The sequence below is a fragment of the Podarcis filfolensis genome, assembly GCF_964270895.1.
Source record: "Podarcis filfolensis genome assembly, chromosome: 17".
In the NCBI taxonomy this organism is placed as follows: Eukaryota; Metazoa; Chordata; class Lepidosauria; order Squamata; family Lacertidae; genus Podarcis; species Podarcis filfolensis.
Window position 1 is genome coordinate 16,721,274 of NC_139621.1, and position 17,773 is coordinate 16,739,046.

General features: G+C 41.7%; 2 long non-coding RNA genes across 2 annotated transcripts in view; both read left to right on the forward strand.

Annotated features, from left to right (window-relative positions):
* The window catches only part of LOC310753125, a 347,922-nt gene that overhangs the window by 229,268 nt on the left and 100,881 nt on the right, over nucleotides 1-17,773 (forward strand). The gene's annotated exons all lie outside the window — the stretch shown is intronic.
* LOC310752368 lies at nucleotides 15,972-16,718 on the forward strand. The gene is made up of 2 exons (XR_014542918.1): nucleotides 15,972-16,053; nucleotides 16,463-16,718. It is a non-coding gene; the product is annotated as an uncharacterized lncRNA (long non-coding RNA).

The following is a 17,773-nucleotide window of genomic DNA, read 5'->3' on the forward strand; positions in this document are numbered from 1 at the left end:
CACTAGGTGACCTTGGGCCAGTCACCATCATCTCTCAGCCTAACTGACTTCACAAGGCTGTTGTGGGGATTCAGTGAGGAGGGGGAGAACCATGCATGCCACCTTGTGCTCCTTGGAGAAAAAGGTGGGATATAAATGGATGCTTTAGTTGAGATTCCTGCATTGCAGTAGGTCAGACTAGATGTCCCCTGGGGATCCCTTTCAACCAGCTTGGAGGTGGGCTGGGCATTTTGCAGTAGCCAAGCCAGTTACCGTGAGACAAGAGTTGACTAATAAGCAGATGCTATTATTTTTATTTTTGAAATTTTCTACACTGCACCTTCACACAAAACACCTTGCAATGAGCAATAAGTAGGTCTGCCCTTGGGACGGATCCAGAAACCCTAACTCCCTTGGCAACTGGCTGTCTTACTAAACCTCTGCTCATCTCTGGGAAGAATATTCCACAATGCAGGGCCTCGGAGTCAAGAAGCCCTCTCAATCGTTGTCTCCTGCTTGAGCTGTAAATAAAGAGCATCTTCATTCAACTGCTTCTTTCTCTCAAGACAAGGTTGCTAGGCTTCTCTCCTCCCAACAGAAATTCCAGGCTGACTGACAGGAGCCAGGTCATCAGTCTGACCGACGGAGTCGCCCTATGAGAGACACACAGATTAGCCTCTCCCCCAGGGAATGCCCTGGTCCTTCTCAAACAGCCATAATCTGCCTGTCTTCTCTGATTTGAGACCCATTGCCTTCGCTTTGATAGGTGTGCATCCTGCTACCTTTTTACCTGCTTGACATCCACAGGATATTGGGGCACTAAAACTGTCCCGCTGTGATTTGAGGGTGAAAAGGGACCAACATTGTCACAATCAGATGGCTGAGCAATGATGTCTTTCGTGATTCCTGGACGTGGACCCTACGGCCATCATCTGAGGCCCTTCTTCATGTGCCTCATCTGTGAGATGTTCGGAGGACGGCAGCATGACAGCCAACCTTTTCTGCGGCACAATGCTCTCCTCAGGGAAGTTTGCCTGGCACCTTTCTTACATATATTTAGGCACCACAGGCAAAAAGCATTCCTTTTCTCCCAGGCCTTGGGCGAATTAAATCTCTGGCCTTTTAAACCGGGCCAGGTATTGTTTTCATTTGTTATTACGGTACCTCGGTTTTCAAGCATCTCGGAAGCCAAATGTTTTGGTTTCCAAATGCCGAAAACCTGGAAGTAATTACTTGAAAGTCGCCTTGGAAGTCGAACGGCTTCCGGGGCGTGTTTTCCCATTTTTCCAATTGAACTTGCAGCCAGCATTTTGCACCTCGGTTTTCGAACGTTTCGGAAGTTGAATGGACTTCCGGAACAGATTACGTTCGAGAACCGAGGTACCGCTGTATGTATTTTGTGTATTAATAGTTTTAAACTGCCATATGATCTTCAGATGAAGGGCAGTACAGAAATGTTCTTGTTGTTGCTGCTGTCATTTTGTGTTGGCACCGTAATGAGGTTTTAAGGCATGCCAGGGTCCAAGGGTAGGGACGCAGGTGGCGCTGTGGGTTAAACCACAGAGCCTAGGACTTGCTGATCAGAAGGTCGGCAGTTCAAATCCCCACAACGGGGTGTGCTCCCGTTGCTCGGTCCCTGCTTCTGCCAACCTAGCAGTTCGAAAGGATGTCAAAAGTGCAAGTAGATAAATAGGTACTGCTCCGGCGGGAAGGTAAACGGCGTTTCTGTGCGCTGCTCTGGTTCACCAGAAGCGGCTTAGTCATGCTGGCCACATGACCCGGAAGCTGTATGCCGGCTCCCTCGGCCAGTAAAGCGAGATGAGCACCACAACCCAAGAGTTGTCCACGACTGGACCTAATGATCAGGGGTTCCTTTACCTTTACCTAGGGTCCAAGGGTGCCAATAAAATATTAAGATAATATAATAATCGATCACAAGATGCAGTGTGCACACACAATTTGAATTTGAATTGTCATGCCCATCAACTTGGGGGGGGCAGCCCCTCAAATATTTTAACGGGGGGGGGGGTGATGACGGGACCTCAGCCCCTAGGAGTTAGCTCCTCTGCTAGGATCTCTCTCTCTCTCTCTCTCTCTTTCTCCATTTCAGTTTTAGCTGCCTCAGAAGTACAGTTTCCCAAGATTCCTAGCTGCTGCTTGTTCAGGCAGGTCTGTGGCTTGCGCTGCATATTAATTCCTGTCCAACACGGGAATTCGATTTGTACTGTACATTTCATTTCTTCACAGATTTAGATTTATTTCATGTTCTCTGCTTTTAATTAACTCTCTGGCACAGCTGCTGGACAGGATATAAAAACTCATTGCTCTCCCTGTGTTATGAGCATACCACCAATCATTTACCACTTAGATGGTGGTACAAGAGCTATCAGTTTCTATGGCAACCACAACCGTGGTGATTGATTCCATGCCAGTGTGGCATCACCACAGGGAGTGAAGGCTCTGGTTTGTGTGTGCGTGTTTGTGTGTATTGTGCGCTTGCAACATCCATCTAATTAAAATGGGATTAGAGAATCATCCTACTATATGTTCAACAACTGAACTGCAATCCATTTATGTAAATGTTGTCACTATTAAACACAGTAGTCAGAGCATCGACAAAGAAATAGTTACATTGCTTTGGGGCATTTTATTTTATTTTGTAAACGGGAAGGAAGGTTACAAAGATTGGGGATTGCTCCCGGAATTATTATTATTATGGCTAAACATGCCTACTTCTTTTATTTTTATTTTTATCTGGGTAGCCTTTGACTGACGATAATGCTTTATGCACAGAATATCTCCCTTCCAAATCTGAATAGGGAACGCAGGAAGGAAAGATGGCAGGGATGTTATAGCTTGGATGGTGCTGCGGTGTCTAATAACCTGGGGATAAAAATAATAATAATAGCAAAAAAAAATTTTAAAAAGCAGCAATGCAATGCAAATGATGCCCGACTCCTGAAATTGGTTAATTAATTTTAGCGTGCATGAATTATTTATTTGTCAAAAGCCTTTTTTTAATTCATATGATTGATTTTTCTTAACAGTGGCCTCCCCTGAGAGGATGGTAACTAACCCCTGCACTTTCATCCCCCCCGCTCCCTGTCTTTTCATAGAGCCTTCTTCAAGCCTTCTAAAAGTTACTTGGAATTTTTTTGTGCGAAAGCCTTACAAATCAGGTAAGATGACAGATACGCAGGATGCAAGGAGGGCTCCGGATGAAAAGAGAAGCTCAGGGATTTTGTTAAAGGCTAAAAAGAGAAACCTGATTCTTTGGAGGATTGCTAGATATAAATGCAAAGCGGGGGGAGAAAAGGTGGCAGAGGAAGAGAAGGGGACACAGGGCGATGGATCTGGCAGGAGTCCTAACCCCCCTCTTTTCTGTATTACTCTTTCTTCTGCAGAGCACTGACAAAATAATCTGTTAGCATGAAAAACGACAGTTAACACTACCTAATAGTCTCATATCTGGGTGCGTTTATTTTTTTTATTTTATTTTTTGCTACGGCGCTCTCGGTTGTAAAACTTAAAGCCATTTTATAAATTATAGATGAACCTAATGACCCTTGGGATGTTATGTAAAAACGCCATTAATATTTGTCATATGACCGGTTTAGAAAATAACAATATTGCTTGCTGGAGGCAAAAAAGAAGAAGATGATGAAGGAGAAAGAGAAAATAAAATATAATAAAAAGAGGAACGTCAGACTACATACAAAGGGCAGAAACGAGGAGATGCTGCCGGAAGGATTGTGACTTGAGTCACCTGGTTCTGGGCAACATGGTGATGGCTCCTGAAAGGACCTGCGCATAAAAGTAATCCTGTAGACATAGTCTGCAAGGAGGAGGTTCTGCCATATAACTGTTGGTGCCAAGCATGGCAGCCTGCACAGAGCATGAGTTCTGAGAATTCAAGGCCTAAGGTTGGCTGCAGACAAGCCTATATTATATACTGACTACCTTGAATTGGTTTATGTGGGCACTGCTTCCCCATAACAAAAATAAACAAGTGGGCACTGCATCCCCATAACAAGTTGCCCTCCACACACACCGTATTTTTCCATGTATAAGACGCCCCCATGTATAAGATGACCCCTATTTTTTGAGTCCCAAATTAAAAAATAATTAATTGTAACATTCTGTGTATGACGACCCCCGATTTTAAACTTAAAAAATTTGGGGGGAAACATAGTCCTATACACGGAAAAATACAGTGTGTGTGTGTGTGTGTGTGTGTGTACTTAAATTTTCTGTTTTACAATTTAAAGTACTCATTTTTGCATCCTTAAGATATCAATGACTTCCCTTCTCTTTCAATGATCCATTTTGCATAACACAAATCCCTGCATATTTTACAAAAACTATACCATTCACCAATCCATTATTACATCCACCAGAACTTATTTACACTGTTGAATTTATCTTAATGCTGCCAGCATTTTCAGCTATACACAGTTATTTCCCATATATTCGATAAACGTTTTCCAATCTTCTCTAAACGTATGCATTTATTGTTCTCTTATACTATATGTTAAGTCTGCAAGCTGTGCATATTCTGTCAACTAAAGTTGCCATTCTTCTTTGGTTGGGACCTCGCTCGTTTTCCATTTTTGGGCTAACAAAACACAGGCCGCAGTAGTGGAATACATAAATAACATTTTTTTGACACCTTAGAATACAAATTGTCCGCCTGAGGTAACACATAAATCAAGGATTAATAAGCCATTGCCAAGCTATCTAAATATAGGTTTGTGGTGGTATGGTCAAAGGAGGTTTGCTCCAGACTATATATTTACCCCATGTACCCCATCAGCAGAAGCTCCATGCAATGACTTGTGTTTGTGCAATGGTCCTCTTCACCCCACATGTAATACTACGACGACGACAAGTAATAATAATAATTTATTTATACCCCGCCCATTTGTCTGGGTCTCCCCAGCCACTCTGGGCAGCTCCCAACAGAATATTAAAAACACAATAAAACATCAAACATTAAAAACTTCCCTAAACAGGGCTGCCTTCAGATGTCTTTTAAAAATAAGATAGTTGCTTATTTCCTTGACATCTGGTGGGAGGGTGTTCCACAGGGCGGGCGCCACAACGGAGAAGACCCTCTGCCTGGTTCTCTGTAACTTCACTTCTCACAGTGATGGAATCACCAGAAGGCCCTCAGAGCTGGACCTCAGTGTCTGGGCTGGATGATGGGGGTGGAGACGCTCCTTCGGATATACTGGGCCGAGGCCGTTTAGGGCTTTAAAGGTCAGCACCAACACTTTGAATTGTGCTTGGAAACGTACTGGGAGCCAATGTAAGTCTTTCAGGACCGGTGTTCTATGGTCTTGGCAGCTGCTCCCAGTCACCAGTCTAGCTGCTGCATTCTGGATTACTTGGGGTGCTTGGGAGAACCCCCAGAACAGCACCTAGGGGAGGGTGATCGTTCCATCTGGCAAGCCAAAATGCTTTATCAGTTGGAGCATTCGTAATAACATGACACTGTTTTGTGGTATTGTGGGGTCAGGTCTCGGGTGCGGAGCTCACACAACCTGAGGTGGAGCCCAGGAATAAAAGGGCAGGACCCTGTGAAGAAACGTTATAAATCCAGGATGCATAGTTCTTTCTCGACTTGCAAGTTCCTTGCCACCAAGCAGTACCTCCGTACAAAGTCCCAGACTCACAGAGACCAACCAAACACAATCCATACTGTGTCACCGGCATAGAGGAAGAACTCAAAGCACAGGCATCAAGCTAGGGCACCCAACCGCAGTTGCATCTTAAGTTGCATGCATAATATCTGCTTAGCATATTTTTAAAGACTTAAGCATCTAAAAGTCGTTCTGGGAAGCCATTTACCTTTGTTACAGATGAGAAACTTGGAAGCCGAGAGTCTAAAAGATAAACAGTGAATCCATGGAGAGAATGGGGGGGGGGGGAGCCATGCAAAGCATTAAGTTCAGGAAAATGAGGAAACCTATAGCCAACTAATTAAGCTTCTATGAAGCATTTGCCCTCTCCTGCTTTCTCACATACATATAACTGTCTCATATATACATACATTAAGCAAAATAGAAACATCGCCACCCGACCCCACCCATCTTCCCCCCTCCACGCCTTTTCTTCCTAATGTCTCAACAAATGAAACTGATTTGTAAAAATGTTACATGGGAAAAATACGAGAGACATTACACATACTTCTGTAAAACAAGAAAATCTTTAATAATAATAATAATAATAATAATAATAATAATAATAAATGTAAATATATGCCCATCAAGCCTCTCACTTAGGATCTGATTACTACATACGCTCCAACATTTCTACCATGAAAATAGGGACATTAATAATAATAATAATAATAATAATAATAATATTTATACCCCGCACATCTGACTCAGTTGCCCCAGCCACTTTAGGCAGCTTCCAACATATATAAAAACATAATAAAACATTAAACATTAAAAACTTCCCTCTACAGAGCTGCCTTCAGATGTCTTCTAAAGGTTGCATAGTTACTTATCTCTTTGGCTCGGGGGTCACATAACTCCATTTCTGGCTCCCTGGTCTGCCTACACCAGTATGCATTTGCATGTTATTCATGCACACCCAAAGAAGGGTTATTGTTGTTTTAATTGCTGGGAAACCACACTGGAGAGAGCACTGACATTTGCTCGCCACCGGAGGCAAAACTGGCTGGGGTTAGAGTTTCTCAAGAACCATAAAACGGCACACATAATCGAAGACAGAACCAAAATTACAGTTAATTATTAAAACTGCGACAAACGGTTTGTAACATTCAGAGAACCAGACGAAGAGTGAGGAAGCAAAGGCCCCATGGAAAAAGGGAGACGGTTTGGTGATATTCTAGCCATGGATTGGAAGCTACAGCTCTCAGTGAGCAAACTCTCCCGCTAACACTCTCTCCACCCTGGGGTGGAATTTTGGGAGCACTAAGAAGGTTGTTCTGTTTGCACAATAATTTCTCCCTTGCTTTCTTCTCTTTCCTCCCCGCATGCCCTGTGCAGAGCGGGCTGTCACCCAACCTTCTAGAGTGGATTTGGGGGAGACACAGAGGTTTGGGAACATTCAGGGAGGCAGGAGAGGATATATTGTTTAATAATATCCTCCCTAACTTGTGCTAGCAAGTTCTATAACTTAGCAGAGTTCTAACATTCCCCTTCTAAACACACAGCGGTTAGCTTGTTGCAGGCTAGTTTAAGCCTCTCAATACAGATTCCTGGTAACTCCCTTATATCCCTCTTAAAAAGAATAGACACGGCCCAATCTTGTGTAAAAAAGTATAAAAGTAGTTTACTCATATCCATTCAGTTCACAGATGGATCCCTGAAGGCAGACTTAGGTTACAAAAGTATATACACATGGAATCTATCCCATAAGGAGATAGTCCCTTTGTGCTCCGTTGGCTGGAAGCCAACAGGACATCTCTAGCTGAAGAGTTGTTGCTTCTTTGATGAATGGACTCAGAGAGAGAAAGGGCTGTGTCCCTGGTGCTTTTGTCACTTGGGCAGGTGAGGTCACGCCCACCTCTAGTCACATGTATAGGAAGTTTGTTCCAGCCCAGGAGGAAACAGGATGCTTTCTACTGGCTGGTACAAAACATCCCCTTTCATGTTCACTCTAGGAATGTTGTACTTGACTGCTATCTGTGTTTTACATACCACAAGAGGTGGGGAGGAGAGAGGGAAAATCCCCATTGCACTAGTGGGAGTTCTTGTTCTGGCTTCCGCTAATGGAACAGGGTGGTTGAATCCTGGTGTTCCCCTTGTATGGTGCAGTTTACACAATCATTTTGGAGATAGGCTTCAGGGAAGCCTAGCCTTGTTTCAGAGTCTGAATACATCCACCTCACCTTGGGATTCAGACAAAGCAGTTGCACAAACTTACAATCTAAGCAGGGGCTGAATGCTCATCTATCAGGGATGTTGGAGTCGCAAAATCCCTGCAGCTGAGCACCAGTCTAAATGACCTCTGTAGTCACTTCCAACTCTAAAATTCTACGCTTTCCATGAAAAAATTGAAAAGTATACTTAGGTCAATTCCAGGCACATTTTCCTTCGGGTGGGTGGGTGGGTGGTAGAGCTTCTCTCTCCCAAGTTTGCACATGGGGATAATCATAACTTATATTAAGTGAAAGTGTTTGCTTCCAGGTGACCATTTTAATCCCCTCCCAAGTTTGAGGAGCCATTAGTCAAGGTGAGCTGCTCACTGATCATTTGTTTGTGGGAAGGCTAAAGAACATTGCATCAAGCATGTTATCTCACAATCCCCAGGGCATTTTGCTATCACGTATCACAAATATATATATATCCAGTTTTGGGGAGAACTGGGTTTGTTGCACAAGAGTCCTGAGTCCCCTTGAATTGCACAACCTGAATTTGCCAATTAATTGCTGAACGATTTGGAAGTGGGGAAAGAAGCGATGCATTCATGCAAGGTAGTTGTTAGAAGGTTGCCTTGAAAAAGCAATCCTGTCCCCCACAATCCACAGAAGAAAACTATGCCATATTTACAGATGAAATGCAATCATTAAAATGGAGAGTTAAGAGGCGTAGTTTTGCTGTGTTTCCTTAACACAATCTCAACTATGGAACGACTGCCAACATCTCTTCTGTGGAGCTATATAAAAGTTACATTTAAAAAAAAAACAACATGGGAGGATATGCAGAAAATACTGAATGAGCTGCTGAAATCAAATGCAAATCCTCCAGTGACTTGAGGAAGGATGGTTCTGTTGGATATTTCTCTTGAATCTGATTCAACTTTTTCTCAAAAGCAGAAACATTTCTGCATATTGCATTTACCTTGTGCAATTGAATGTATTATCTGGCAACAGAAAAATGAAAAACTCCCAGGGGGTCACAAATAGATTTTCAGCTGCTTTGCTATTCACCACCATGGAAGAACTGTTCTGTGGCCCAGGAAATAATGATGCTTTTATTTGGAATTTTAAAACACCAGGATCTTATGAATGATTTGGGGTAGATTGTTAACTCTATTTCCTAGCGCCTCATCTTTGCCTCCAGAGCTACTAGCTGTAATCTTGCTCTCGGGCTATTAAGAGTCCTGTTGACCAATGGGATTTTAAGGTGCATGTGTGCAAGACTCAATCTTGCCATTTCAATAGGTCTTCCTAATCAATCTGCATGTGGACCCCCTATAGTTGCAGTACAAGGCAAGGAAGATACCAATCATTGCTGGATTTAGGAGGACACCCTAAACCAGCCTCCAACCTCCTCCTCTCTTCTTCTTCCCCTCCTCCTCATCCTCCTTGTTACCCACCCTCCACCCTAAGGTCCCAGGGTGGGTTACAGCATTAAAACACATCGCAACACAACATGAAAACAGTTTAAAGCAACTTACAATTACAAAAACTAGGAGTGAGGTTATTACCTGTATACCTGAAGGGGTGTCTCCATCCCCATCGTTCAGCCCAGACACTGAGGTCCTCCTCTGAGGGCCTTCTGGAGGTTCCCTCCCTGCGAGAAGTGAGGTTACAGGGAACCAGGCAGAGGGCCTTCTCGGTAGTGGTGCCCGTCCTGTGGAACGCCCTTCCATCAGATGTCCAAGAAACAAACAACTATCTGACTTTTAGAAGACATCTGAAGGCAGCTCTATTTAGGGAAGTTTTCAGTGTTTGATGTTTTATCGTGTTTTTAGTATTCTGTTGGGAGCCACCCAGAGTGGCTGGGGAAACCCAGCCAGATGGGAAGGGTATAAATAAATTATTATTATTATTATTATTATTATTATTATTATTATTATTATTATTATTACCCTTTGACTAGTATTTATACCAGATCACTCAACCATTGCTACTGTGTCTTTTCTTCTAGCAGATGAAGATAACCAGGTGGCAGCAAAACCTGCATTTTTTTTAGCAGGGGCAGTTAGAATAAGATCTATGATTTGATTAACGTTCTAACATTGCTCATTAGAAAAAAAAATCAAAAGAAAGCCTATTGGTTCACACATCTTATCTGTGGCTATGTATCAGTTCTGTCCTTTGTATTGATGCAAACCTCTAGAACGTATTTTGTATAGCTAAGCATTTAGCTCTATCCTCAGTATATTATATTATGTTATGTTGTTGTTGTTATGTTATGTTATGTTATGTTATGTTATGTTATGTTATGTTATGTTGTTATGTTATGTTGTGATGTTATGTTATGTTGTTATGTTATGTTATGTTATGTTATGTTATGTTATGTTATGTTATGTTATGTTATGTTACTATGGCTAGTGGATAATGGAAATAAAGATTCTATTTTTTTTTTATAATATTTTTATTTTTTCCATATAAACACAACATACATAAACATACAAAGACAAAAACAAAACAAAAAACATGTACCATTTCATATCCTAATTTCTTATACCTTTCTTCCCCGACTTCCTCATGCCTCCCTTTTCTGTATTCCAAATTCTTATTGATTGCTCAGCAAATCTTCCCTTATTTTAATTTAAATTTAGACTAGTCTTCCTTATTCTCCTTGTCTTAACCATAGCTAATAGTAACCATTTACTTTCCAGTCCAACATCATTCTAACTTTCATTAATTTTGTAATATTTCTTTAAATAGTCTTTGAATTTTTTCCATTCTTCTCCCGCTGCTTCTCTTCCCTGGTTTCGGATTCTGCTCGTCATTTCTGCCAAGCCCATGTAGTCTATCACCTTCATCTGCCATTCTTCCAGTGTGGGTAGCTCTTGCGTCTTCCAGTACTTCGCAATAAGTATTCTAGCTGCTGTTGTAGCATACATAAAGAAAGTTATATCCGTCTTTAACACCCCTTGGCCGACAATACCCAAGAGAAAGGCCTCTGGTTTCTTGGAGAAAGTATATTTAAATACCTTTTTAAGTTCATTATAGATCATTTCCCAGAATACCTTAATCTTCGGGCAAGTCCACCAAAGATGAAAAAATGTACCTTCAGTTTCTTTACATTTCCAACATTTATTGTCAGGCAAATGGTAAATCTTTGCAAGCTTGACTGGGGTTATGTACCACCTATATATCATTTTCATAATGTTTTCTCTTAAGGCATTACATGCCGTAAATTTCATCCCGGTGGTCCACAACTTTTCCCAATCAGCAAACAAAATATTATGACCAATGTCCTGAGCCCATTTAATCATGGCCGATTTAACCGTTTCATCTTGTGTATTCCATTTCAGCAGCAAATTGTACATTTTTGACAAATTCTTAGTACTGGGTTCTAACAGTTCTGTCTCCAATTTTGATTTTTCCACCTGGAAGCCAATTTTACTGTCCAGTTTAAACGCTTCATTTATTTGATGATAGTGCAACCAGTCTCTCACCTTCCCTTTTAATTTCTCAAAACTCTGTAATCTCAGTTTGTCCCCTTCCTTTTCCAAAATTTCCCAGTATCTTGGGAAATAAAGATTCTAGGTCTAACATGGCGGGTCCTAAAAAAAATATGCACCTCAAGTTTCAAAAGTCAGGGCAAAATGGTGTGTCATCAGCTGTGAAGGTTTTGGATGCAATTTAGGGGCTGCCACAGAGAATGTCCTCTTCCAGGCTACATACTTGAGCTTTTGAAGGAGTGGCCTGCCTCTGCCAATCCTAGCACCCATGATGGTCTTTTGGGTAAAGGTTTAAACAAAAGAACGAAACGGCCTCTCAACAAAAATCTTTCAAGTTTGTGATTGAAGAAAGTACAGTCGTACCTTTGTTCTCGAATGCCTTGGTACTCATACAGCGCATTTTGGTTCCTGAGCACCAAAAACCCGGAAGTAAGTGTTCCAGTTTTCAAACGTTCTTTGGAAGCTGAATGCCCAACACGGATTCCACGGCTTCCGATTGAGTGCAAGAATCTCCTGCAGCCAATCGGAAGCCGTGCCTTGGTTTTTGAACGGTTCTGGGAGTTGAACGGACTCCTGGAATGGATTACGTATGACAACCAAGGTACCGCTGTATAGCAAATTGGTACCATTGATGAAGGAAGAAGAAGAAGAGTTTGGATTTGATATCCCGCTTTATCACTACTCGAAGGAGTCTCAAAGCGGTCAACATTATCCTTTCCCTTTATCCCCCACAACAAACATTCTGTGAGGTGAGTGAAGCTGAGAGACTTCAGAGAAGTGTGACTAGCCCAAGGTCACCCAGCAACTGCATGTGGAGGAGCGGGGAAGCGAACCCAGTTCACCAGATTATGAGTCTACAGCTCTTAACCACTACACCACACTGGCTCCCCCCACCTTGCTCCCCATAATTTCAAAGGCTACAGTTTCAAACAATGTATATTTGGGTTGAATACAACCACGTCCTATGACAGTCTTCCCCAATCTGGTGCCTTCCCGTTTTCTTTCTTTTGCCACACTCTTCAACCCAACAGTTGGCCATGCGGTCTGGGGCTGATGAAAGATGTATCTTGAGGTTCAGAGATTGGAGGTGTGTTGTGTGCCGTCTGCTCTTCTGATGTTTACAGTCTCCCAAGGAATGGCACAGGATTGCAGCTGTACTAGATGTGTTTCCTGGGTAAGTTGTGGAGCTTCAGATATTGTATTTTATTGATTTGTTGTAACTCACCTTGGGAGGGGATACACGCTAAAAGGCAGGCTAGGAAGGAATCCATCAAATGATTATGCTTATGCTAACAAGGTAGAAATGGGTTCTATCCAGTGCTTTTTTCTGGGGGGTACCCAGGGGTGCGCATACCCCTAAACATTTTGTGAATCTAAGTTTGGCCTCATTGAGGGGCAGTATTTCAATATGAGTTGGAAAATGAGAGTACCCCAAACATTTTTAAAGAAAAAAAGCACTGGCTCTATCTATGTCTAGAGTGACAGAATCACATTCTCCTAAATTCTTGGCAGCACGCAATTTTGTGGTCATTCCTTTGGAGCACCAAAAATAGCCATAAGTAAAGTGATGATAAATCACCTGGTTTTGGTAAAAGTGATTTCTTCTAGAGAGACTAAGCAAGTGTCTTTTTCTCAGATCTCTAAGAGGTTACGAGACTTAGTTTCAGAGCTTCAATTTTGCCATGAGTCAGATCAGCAACTGGGTGCATATTTGCACGAATGCTTGCTTCTATTGTCTGCATTTGCTGTATAAAATTTTTTTATTTTGCTTTGCAGGTGCTTCCAGTGTGGGATGCCTTCTTTGGACATGCTTTCAGTGGAACGTTCTATTCTTTTCATCATGCCAGCCATCGAAAATCTTGCCTCTGTGGAACGCTTGGACCAGATTCCCTTCAAAAAGTTTCCAGTGCCATCCCATGCAAATGTAGGACTCTTGGCACAGTGCAATTAGATGAGTTAGATAATGCTGGAGCAGCCTTTAACATTCCTCTGATTTTCGTGTCTCTGCCTAGTGTGAAACTGAATGCAATTCCTCCTTTCCAAACGAACGAGAAACAGGTCAAGCAGATGAAAGTGCCTAGTGTCTACATGGATCGAGTGGGGAGGGGGGGAGAGGGAAGGAGTTTGCTTGCCTGAGTCACTCATTAAATGTGTATGCATAACAAACAATGTTAGCAGATAGAAAATTCTATTGGTGAACAGTTGAACACCATTCACGATGAATAATTTAATCGCCTCTATTTATCACAAAGGAAATCAGGCACACACTGCATGAGGACAGGCCTCCTGTCACACACTGTTAGGTTTCGAGCTCTCTCCAAACAGCAAAGTAATAACTTTCAATGGTGTATGTTGAAAAATTGAAAGCAAAACATTCGCTCTTCCCCCTCCGCCCCACTTTGTACTCCCCTTTGCTTTCAGGCAATTGACCTGGGTGTAAACAGCACTGAACTGACAGTCTTGCATAGGAAATGAGTTTGCGCAGAAGAACAACAGCCTCCTGCCGTCACATCACGGCGCATCAACTGTTTCTTGAAGACACTACATGAATAGTTAGTTCAGCCTCTCCACTAATTTGGTCCATAGCCTTTGGGCTTGTACATGAACTTACCGTTTGCACCTCACCAGAAATCATATGCCATCCTTAGACTGTTTGTGTCTGATTAGCCCCGACTTGCAGCTAAGATTTGGAGGGTTCCCTCCTGTTTTGTTTTGTGTTGATGCTCTCATGGACTGGATGAATAGAGCTTGCTTGCAACCCAGAAGTGGATGCATTGCAACTGAGGGAGAGGAACAATGGAGAAATATTCTGGCCAAGATCCAAAGATTCGTTTGACATGTCTGTGTGCCCAAGGGCTCCGTGGAATGGTGTTCCTTGTACAGCGATCCTCTCTAATCCCCACTTCCTCATGCTAGAAGACTTTTGGACCAGAGGGAAGTTGTGGAAGCAGGCTTCATGCAGTGGTTCGAATCACGATAAGGCGCTTCCAACACCACCCAGTATTTGGAAATTCGATTAATTTACAAATATTTTATATTTCCTTATTGAAAGATAAAAAGTGTGTAGGTGCACAGGAAAAAATAATATGTGAAAAGAGGAAAAGAAGAAGAGAAAGAAAAAAGAATACACACACACACACACACACACACACACACACACACAACTTATAAACATCACAAGGTTGTTCTTGTCGTTAACCTAGTGTGGTGTAGTAATTATGAGCGGTAGACTCGTAATCTGGTGAACCGGGTTCGCGTCTCCGCTCCTCCACATGCAGCTGCTGGGTGACCTTGGGCTAGTCATACTTCTCTGAAGTCTCTCAGCCTCACTCACCTCACAGAGTGTTTGCTGTGGGGGAGGAAGGGAAAGGAGAATGTTAACCGCTTTGAGACTCCTTAGGGTAGTGATAAAGTGGGATATCAAATCCAAACTCTTCTTCTTCTAATTTAATACAGTGTTTATAGAAATGAATGCCAAATATAATTAAATTTGTCTATGCCAAGTCTACGTTTGTATGCAATTTGTTCTAAAGTCAGGTCTTGGTATCAAAATATGACATTCAAATCCCAGGTTGGGTATCAGGTCAGGTTTGTGCTGATTGGCTGCATGGCTGAATGACAACATAAAGATGCTGAATTCTGTTGCAAGTCCCATCAAATAACATCTTGTGCTGCATGCCTGAAACCATCAAATGGCATGTCATGGGTTAAATATTGTAACCCGCTGAACCGCTACATGACATACAATGGGGTGCTCCAAGATGTTGCAGAACTCCAACTCCAATAGCCCCCGGCAGCATGACTACATGTCAGGTTCACTGACCAGCATGCCCAGTGGTTAGTCTCCCCCCACCCCTGTCATACATTACCAAATACTGACTGCAGTTGCATGGCAGCTGCCAGATTCCTTGAAATTTTGTTTGCTACTGCATGTCCAGTGTCAGATATTGTTGACCGTTGACAGCTGCTTATCACATACTGAACGCTGCTTCATGTCGGATGTCAATTATTGTCAACATATAAATACTACTGAAAACATATATACTTGTTTGATACTGGTAAATGTTGACAATTATATGCCAGATATTGTCAAATATAGACTGCAGCTGCTTGTCTGCTGTCAAGCATTGTCAAATACTGACTGCAGCTGTGCGTCAGCTGTCAGATACTGTCAAAAGTTGACACCTGTAAAATCTTTGGATGTCAAATGGTGAGTTTAAGTAGGAAAAGTTTCTGGGTGTTGGTTTTTTTTAAAAAAAGAAAACTGTGTTGCTCTTAAGACTGCGAGGGTCTCCGTTATGTTGCTTTTAAGCCTGTGATTCCATATAAATAAATATTTATTATTATTAGCCTGACTTCCTCCTTTGGCAGTCTTCACAGATGGTTGCCATCAATTTGATTTGAATTAATTTTATAATTAAATGATTTTAGAATGTTGTATTATTTTATTGTTGTTAGCCGCCCTGAGCCCAGCTTCGGCTGGGGAGGGCGGGATATAAATAAAATTTTATTATTATTAAATATTCTAAGCTATATTCGCAAACTAGAAATTGATAAACCAGTGGGCTCAGTAGTAACCTGTCCAATGAGCATGTGGCCACATTATGACATAGGCCACAGAATGAGCATGTGACCATATAACAGCACATGGCATTCTGTGAAGGGTTGCAATGTAAGCCTTTGAAAGCCAGTGAGAACAAGGAAGATGTTGGGGATAATTCAGACAGAAATTCCCAGGTGCCAAAAAAGGTTATTTATTATGCCACTACCGCGGCCCGTGTTTTGTTAGCCCCAAAACGGAAAACGAGCGAGGTCCCAACCAAAGAAGAATGGCAACTTAAGCTGATGGAATATGCGCAGCTTGCAGACTTAACATAGAGAACAAGAGAACAGGAAGAACATACATTTAAAGAAGATTGGAAAATGCTTATTGATTAGATAAATAATTAGATGCAATGTAAAAAAAGCTAAGAAATTGGAAACTTGAGGGGGCAGGGGGAAGTCAATTAGGTTCAATGGGGATATGTTACATTATTGAAAATTGTTTTATTGAGAAAATACATTTTTTTTAAAAAAAGTAAAATGTTTATTGAATATATGGTGGGAAATTTTGTACACTTTTTTTATTTTATTTTTTTGTTTATAGTGACTTTGCAAGCTTCTATTAGTATGGCTCCATCTGAAGAAGAATGTGGTAGTTACCTCAGTACACTGAAGTTGGATAGAAACGACAGGGGGAGCCAACCTTGCTATTCCTGCAACCAGTTTTTATAAGTTTTAGCTATATAAGTTAAATAATTTTAACTGATATTCATATTGTATTTTAATATTGTTAAGCCCTTATGGTGAAAGATGGGCAAGAAATTTGAATAATAAAAATAAAAGCTAATACAAAATAATGACCACCTGCTTGTTAGATGCCCAGTTACTTATACTATTGTATATTTAACAACCAACAGTAATTGCATAGGCTTTCTTTAATTACATACTTGTTGAACGGGACCTCAATGCTATACCACTATCACTATATAAAAAAGTAGAAAGTCCAACCACAGAATCATTCAGTTCAGTCTAGCAAGTATTCAGTTTTCTCTAGCAGAAATACGCACTGTTAACCAGCCCAAGCCCTGGCCTGCCGCTGTTTCCCTTGCTTTGAATAAGGACTGGAGGGAAAAAAAATGACCCCCATTGAATTATTTGTCTCACAGCATATTTATTTTCAGAAACATAATTTAAGGACCCCAAAGGTTTCCCCCTCACAGACTGGCTTACACAGGCAATTCATGTTGAAAAGAAGGTAAACCTGTGATGAAACTCATACCTTCTACCTTTACATGGGTGATGGAAATAATTACCTCTAGACATATCATTGCGCTGAGCTCAGCTGGCATGCAGAGATTGCCAGGTGTGGACTGTGATAGCAAATATGCCTCCTTATTATATGTCAGAGGCATCCAAGAAACACTAAAATATCTCCCTGAAATGCAACAGGGGGCACAAATTTAAAGATACCACTTAATTCTTTTGACTGCGGCCTGTGTTTTAAGATGATTTCCCCACCACCACCACGCTTTTAATCACTTGGGACCAGGAAGTGAATGTGGTAATAAAGAACGAAGGATGGAGCAGCAGAAATAAAATACTGTAGTCTTGTGAAGTCATTTTTCCTTTCCTAGTACAATTTTCTCCTTTCCAGTCTCCTTCCTGGTTTAAATTGAAAAGCATATGAAGTGCTTGCAAAAGTCAAAGCTTGAAAGGCACCAACAGCAGAAGTTGGTCTGCTTCTATTAAGGACGAAGAGTCGTGTCCTGGCAGTGTCACGGTGTCAGGATCCAAAGACCACACACTGAGGACAGCTGTGTCATGCATTGCTTCGTTTATTCCATGGAGTAGCACAGAAAAACCACTAAGTGAATCACATTATACATCGGGCAGTGGGTAGCAGTGGTTTCCATTA